We start from the raw sequence: 7,529 nt of genomic DNA, 5'->3' as shown, positions 1-7,529 counted from the left end.
TTGTTTGGCTCTTGATCATAAGGCAGTAGGTTCAATTACTGCACTGGTGGTATGTTGTGTCCTTCAGCAAGACACTTCATTTCAAATTTCTTCAGTATACTCTGCAGTAATGAGTACCCACTGAGTATTAGTACAGACTTCTCTCCTTCCAGCTGTCACATTTTGGATATTCTGCAGGACCAACCATGAAGGAGAGGGACTGAAAGAGTTTTCATTTCAGCTCATATCTATATAGCCACCTAAAACATGTAATAAACGCTTGGTACATGCTACTCAGCCATGTTTGCATGCTTTCCCCCCATTGGGTTTAAGGACAAGATTCACTCCAATCTGCATTACTGCTATTGTCCTAAAATTTTGATCAGTTAATGCTAACGAAGTTAACATTCTTGATTATCATTTACTTCATATGTATTTTAAATACCTCTAAAGGGAGATTTTATTAACTAATTGCTTGGATAATTTCTGTAAATCAAATTTTCTCAATTCCCTATATTATACATGTATATATTTACACACACACACACACACATGTATATATACGCAACCAAGCTTTTCAGTCTACATCTACCAGATCCTTTCACAAGGCTTTGGTTGGCCTGAAGCTATAATAGAAGACACTTGCTAAAGGCGTCACACAGTGGGAATGAAACCCAAACCATGTGGTTTGGAAACAAACTTCTTACCACACAGCCATGTCTGCACACACACACACACACACAACACACACACACACACACACACACACGCACACACATACACATGTATGTTCCTTAATTTATTTAACACCTGTTTGCCATGCTAGTATGGTTTGGAACTTAAGGTAGGATTTTATAGCCAGACGTATTTCTTGTTACCAATCCTTACCTATTTTACAAGGAATTGCCTAAATCCAAAAGTCTTCAAAAACACTGAATGATGGATTCTTCATGCCAAGTCAACTGGCAGTAGACCAAGGATCAGACCAAGAATGAGATGGTTGGATAATATTCCTAGTCTCACTTGGTCATGATTGGGAACCCAGCTGAAAAGTGTAATGATGGTTGCATCTGATAGGACTTTACTCTCATGACCATCCCAAGAATAGAGGGCAGAGAGGATGAATGGATGGACATGTATGTATGAGTACATCATCATCATCATCATCATCATCATCATCATCGTTTAACGTCCGTTCTCCATGCTAGCATGGGTTGGACGGTTCGACCGGGGATCTGGGAAGCCAGAAGGCTGCACCAGGCTCCGGTCTTATCTGGCAAAGTTTCTACAGCTGGATGCCCTTCCTAACGCCAACCACTCTGAGAGTGTAGTCGGTGCTTTTTACGTGCCACCTGCACTGGTGCCAGGCGAAGCTGGCATCGGCCATGGTCGGATTGGTGCATTTTACGTGCCACCTGCACGGAAGCCAGTCGAGGGGGCACTATTTATATATATAAATATGTTATGTGTATGTATGTGTCTATGTATGTGTCTATGTATATGTGAATGTGTGTGTGTGTATATATTTATGGATGGATATGTGTGTGTGTGTGTGTGTATATATAAATATGCTATGTGTATGTATGTGTGTGGATATCATCATCATCGTCGTTTAACGTCCGTTCTCCATGCTAGCATGGGTTGGACAAATATATATATATATATATTTATATATGTGTGTGTGTATATAGTTATGGATGGATATGTATGTATGTGTGTGTATATTTATGTATGTAAACATGCTATGTGCATGTATATATGTGTGTGTTCATGTATATATACACACACATGTGGGGGGGGGGGCTGAAAAGTTCCTGGCTTTAGGTAAAAGAAAATACAGAAGGATAAATTAATTGTATGTATCAATTTATGTATACACATACACACACATACACACACACATATGCACACACACACATACACACACACATATATATATATGTGTACACATACACACACACACACACACACAGGGTCCTATGAATTTTACTTTAAAAAGTGATGAGAAAATCAGTCATTTTATTAATGAACTAGCAGTAATGCCCATCGTTGGTCGGGTAATTACTTTTACTCTTTCTTGGGGGCCACATTCAAAGTTTTATTATATAGAGAGAGTTACTCCTCCTGTATGTGTGTATCAATTTCATACACAAACTTCTGTTTGTTTATTATATGGTAATAAGAAGTGAGTTGTATGTGTTATATATCAATACAGTAATGGCAACTATATAATACACAAGGTTTTGGTTGGCACGGAGCTGTAATGAAAGAGTATTGCCCAACATGTTGCACAGTGGGACTGAACCCAAGGTGACATGGTTGGAAAGCAAGCTTCTCAACCACACAGCCATGCCTATAAAGGAGAAGTACATTTTAGATGATATACTCCTGGATACAATATGCTTAATAAAAAAATAGGATGTTTACAGCAAGAAGACCTTTGATTTTAATATTCACTCAAGTATCACAACAACTAACAACACTACACCATACAGGGTGTTCCAGAATTAACTATCTGTTTCAATGAAATTGAGCAAATTTTTTAAAACAACTGACAGAATTTTATGTTTATTACCAAAACAAATAGATTTATAAATCTTACGTCAAATTTTTATTGAAAATTTTCAACAATTATAGCATTCGCAGGAGTGGCTGTGTGGTAAGAAGCTTGCTAACCAACCACATGGTTCCGAGTTCAGTCCCACTGCGTGGCATCTTGGGCAAGTGTCTTCTGCTATAGCCCCAGGCCGACCAATGCCATGTGAGTGGATTTGGTAGACGGAAACTGAAAGAAGCATGTCGTATATATGTATATACATATATGTATGTGTGTGTGTTTGTGTTTGTCCCCCTAGCATTGCCTGACAGCCGATGCAGGTGTGTTTACGTCCCCGTTACCTAGCGGTTCGGCAAAAGAGACCGATAGAATAAGTACTGGGCTTACAAAGAATAAGTCCTGGGGTTGATTTGCTCGACTAAAGGTGGTGTTCCAGCATGGCAGCAGTCAAATGACTGAAACAAGTAAAAGAGTAAAGAGTAAATACAGTATGTCTGTATCCCTGCATACTTCAAATCTCTCCTTAACATTGTGAAACACACAATGACATGACAAACACACAGACAAACACACATCCTATGTTTTATATGTATAGATTACCTTCCCATATGGAAACAAAGACTTTAAAAATGTTTATTTGACCAAAGTGAACTGGTAATGGTTTGTTGCTTTTTCAAGAGGGAGCAACTATGGCTGTTTTGTTAAAACCCTTACTTTACAACCATATTTGTGTGTGTTCAACCCTACTGTATGGCTTCTTGAACCAATGTCTTCTTCTAGAGTCTCAACTTGACCAATTTCTTGTGAGTGGAATTTTTGACAGAATCTTTGACAAAGCCGCTCACACACAAGGGTGTGTGTGTATGTAAATATGTTTGTACATATGTATATATGTATATTTGCTTGTTTGTTTGTTTGTTATGCAGAGATATAAATATACTTATGTTGATGGATGAAAACACCACAGGGAGAGATGAACCTTGAGGTCCTGTTGGAAAATCAATCTAGGAGTCAAATAGAAAGTGACTCTGAGGTAAAACTCAAGGGTTGTTCAGCTCCTGGCCATCCTAGCTGTGGTCACTTAGAGGGAAATTGTTCTATGTGAAAAGTGAGTGAAGTTCAGCCAATGTTTTACACACAATGATCAATTTCATGCATAAGAACTCCTTGGAAAATATACTGTGGATCTCTCACATAGTCCTGAGCCAGTATATTCATAGAATATTCTGGTTTGTGTAGCCGGAAGCATGAATTTGCAAACCTACATAGAATCAACTTGGGGCATAGGTTGCAGTTACATACTATGATGGGAAATATTTGGCAGTGTCTCGAGTGACTGAGTAGTTCTTTCCAATGATAGAAATACTAACTTGTTAATCTGGAAGGGCTGAGAAAAGATAGTCTAAACCAATGGTTCTCAACTGGATCCATATAACACTTGGGGGTCCATATGACTTTTAGGGGTCCATATAAGATTTTATTGTTAAAATTTACATGTAATAAATTGGTTATACTTCTATTATACACAAAATATTCCATCTATTTTTTTATACAATTCCTAATATTATTTCATTATAAAAATACAGAATTTTTTTTTGTACACACTGAATGGCTATCAGGACTCTGCAGAGTAAAACAGGAATCAAAGGGGTCCATAGGCAAAAAATGGTTGAAAACCACTGGTCTAAACAAAGCTTTCCTGGTAAGACTAAAGAGTCCTCTCTATCTTGTGGTATCATCATTCATTCACTGTATCAGAGTGTTGTCTTATCTACTTAAAACAGGAGAAACTATTTGGCATGTCAGCCTCATGGATCAGTGGGAATTTAAAAGAATTCTCACTTCAGGAACTGAAGTAATTAATGTAAAATCTCTTTAATTACTGATGTCATCTTTTGATTAAATACCTTAAACATGTGCTTAATAAGCTATAATTTAACGAATTTTTTTTAAAGTCAAGATGAGATCTGCTGCTATGAGAGCAAGGTTGAATTGCTTCCAAAATGATGCTTTCTAACTGGCTTAGTTAATGCCATCCTTTGTTCTCATAAAGAACAACTGAGAGAAAAAAATAGCTTTCTAGCTCTTAACATGCTGTTAAATTACTTTTTAAATCATCCAAGTAATAAGGGGTTCTGAATTATTGTTGTTTCTGTAGGCTACAAAATATTTTTTGAGAGACTGAAAAATAATGGTAGCACAATTCACTATGAAGTTTTTTATGGTATTCGTGACAAGAGTGTACTCTGCCTCCTCTTTGTCTGGTAATCTCTCTTTACCCTTTCTCTATGCATAACAAGATGTAATCTTAAGGTCTGTGCCAGACATTTCTTGATTGCTACATTTGATTCAGCTTGATATTACTACTGTATATCATCACTGCACTGTATTTAACAGCTGCAAAAAGTCAATGTTTATTGGCTTCATATTATTCGTTTACAAACCATTTTTTCTTTGTTTTTACCCGCCTTCATTTTCTTTCTCTTTGTTTCCCTTTCTCTCTTTTTTATTCTCTTCAATATGTTGATTTTTTTTCTTTGACAGCTTGCATTTAAGATAAACAAACCTAATTTCACATGAATAGGATAAAGTTGTATTTTTTTTTTGTTTAATTCTCTCATTTTGTCAGTTGAAAAATTTTCCCGAAATTATTTATATTCTTTTTGTAATTATTTTCTTCTATCTTTTATTGATTTACTTATTATTATTATTATTTCTACTACTACTACTACTACTATTTTTTTCATTGTCATTAACAGACTGTTGAGTCTAAAATTCCAAAGCTTTCTTAATGAATGTTTGTATCTAAGATGAAATTCTCACTGTACCAACCAACAATGGAAACAAAATGACAAAATTAAAAAAAGAAACAATAATAACATCAACAATAACAACAACTTACACTCATTCCGAGACTGGAATTTGTAGACAATACTCCAACCTGAATGCTATGTAGTGAATGAACCATAAAATATATTTACTCTAATTTCATTTTAGACTGATTGTTAATGAGTGGAAGGCTTAAGTTTGGTTGGATGATTCGTTGTCTGGGTAACTGGGAGTCAAGAGGAATGCTTGCTTGAGTGACCTGGAAGTCTGAGCAAGTGGCTGACTGGGTAATTGGTTGTCTGAGTGACTGGTTTTCTGTATGCTAGCCTGTCTGTGTGGTTGGTTTTCTTGGTGATTTGTTTTATGGCTTGGAAGTTATGATAGCTATATGTGCCATCAACCATACAGACAATATAGAATGATTGGTTCTGCAGTATTACTGGGCTTACTAATACTTTAAATTCATGAATTAAAACTTAAATCCATCATCCACTGTGCTGTAGCCAATATCATTCTGCTACAAATAAAGCACCCTATCTTCTTGTATCCACTTTCACTATTATAAATCTATTCCAGAAATTCATATGAACCATTGCTACAATGTTAAGGTGATCAACTGCTGGCCACATGTCCATGAATAGAAATCTTACTACAACAACCAGTATACTACGGCCTTCAGCAAGGCACAAAACTGCTTGTTTCAGCTTGTATGACTTAAGAGTGGTTCCGTTGCAACTACGTGATTGATATACAGTAGTACCTCAGTTTTCAAACAACTCTGATCGCAAATAAATCATGCTTTATAGATAGATAGAGATCTCTCATCCACATAATCTACTTTCACCTTGCCCTCAGCCACCACCCTTTTTATCAACCACAGGGTGTGCCATTACAATGATCAATGCTCCCCTACTCACTGGATAGATGCCTCTGAAATGAAGAATGCTTATGCTATATGTGTGTGAGTATGCATATGTGTGTGTGTGTGTGTGTGTGTGTGTGTGTGTGTATAAATATGTATAAGGTCATTAAGAATGAAATGTTCGATTTTCTTAAGCACCAAGTTTAACAGTCATTAACTCTAATGTTTTATCCTGACAATTCTTTGTTTTACAACATTGAAGAGTTACATCATCACTTTTCAAAATGCAATTCATGGTGACTGACTATATTGTGAATTTTCCCTTGTAAATCAGTTTTTACGAACCCATGGATAGATCAAAAATTTGTGTTGTTTATGAATATGAATTTTGTTGTGGAACCAATGCATCCCAGACAGCTCAAAATGTCAATGGGGTATTTGGTGAAGATGTGGCAAATGAGCGCACTGTATGTTGATGGTTTGAGAAGTTATGGTCTGGTGACTTTGCACTTGAAAATCAGCCCCATGGTAGACCTGAGACCAAGGTGGATAATGATGAGCTGGAAACTGTAGTGGAAGTGGATACATCTCAAAATATGCATGAGTTAGCAGCAAGGTTTGATGTTTTGATTCCTCCTGTATTGGACCATCTGAAACAAATACAAAGGAGCTGGACAAGTGGGTACCACATGAACTGAAAGAGAATCAAATGACACGTCGTCTTGAAACTTGCTGTTCTTTGCTGTCACAACATAAAAGTGAACCATTTTTGCATGGTATTGTTACGAGTGATGAAAAATGGATTCTTTTCAACAATAGCAAGCTTTCTACAGCATGGTGGTTGGATAGAGACGAAGTTGCAAATCACAGTCCAAAAAGGAATATTCATGAAAAAAAGCTAATGGTGTCTGTTTGGTGGTCCAGCTCTGGTGTCATCCAATACAGCTTCATGAGCCCTGGTAAGTCAATTACAGTGAATTACAGTGAATTACATCAACCAAATGGATGAAATGATGAGTGAACATGCAATTAAACAACCAAGATTGGTCAACAGATACAGACCAATTCTCTTGCAAGACAATGCTCAACTGCATGTTGCACAAAGAAAACTACTCAAGTTACAGGAACTGAACTTGGAAGTACTCTGTCATCCACCATATTCACCAGACCTTGCACCAACTAACTATCATGTTTTCCAGGCATTAGACAACTTTTTACAAGGTAAAAGCTTAAAATCTGAGGAAGATGCAAAAACAGCCTTTCATGATTTCATCATCTTTTGCTCTCCAGAATTCTTCACTG

The 7,529-nt window shown here is 36.7% G+C and overlaps 1 protein-coding gene across 1 annotated transcript in view; it reads left to right on the top strand.

Moving 5' to 3' along the window:
* Nucleotides 1-7,529, top strand: part of LOC115216696 (endoplasmic reticulum aminopeptidase 1) — a 1,296,444-nt gene that overhangs the window by 1,055,887 nt on the left and 233,028 nt on the right. The window lies entirely within an intron of this gene.

The sequence above is a fragment of the Octopus sinensis genome, linkage group LG10 (assembly GCF_006345805.1).
Source record: "Octopus sinensis linkage group LG10, ASM634580v1, whole genome shotgun sequence".
Classification (NCBI taxonomy): Eukaryota; Metazoa; Mollusca; class Cephalopoda; order Octopoda; family Octopodidae; genus Octopus; species Octopus sinensis.
Note: the sequence above shows the minus strand (reverse complement) of the source record. Positions and strands in the feature narration are given on the sequence as shown.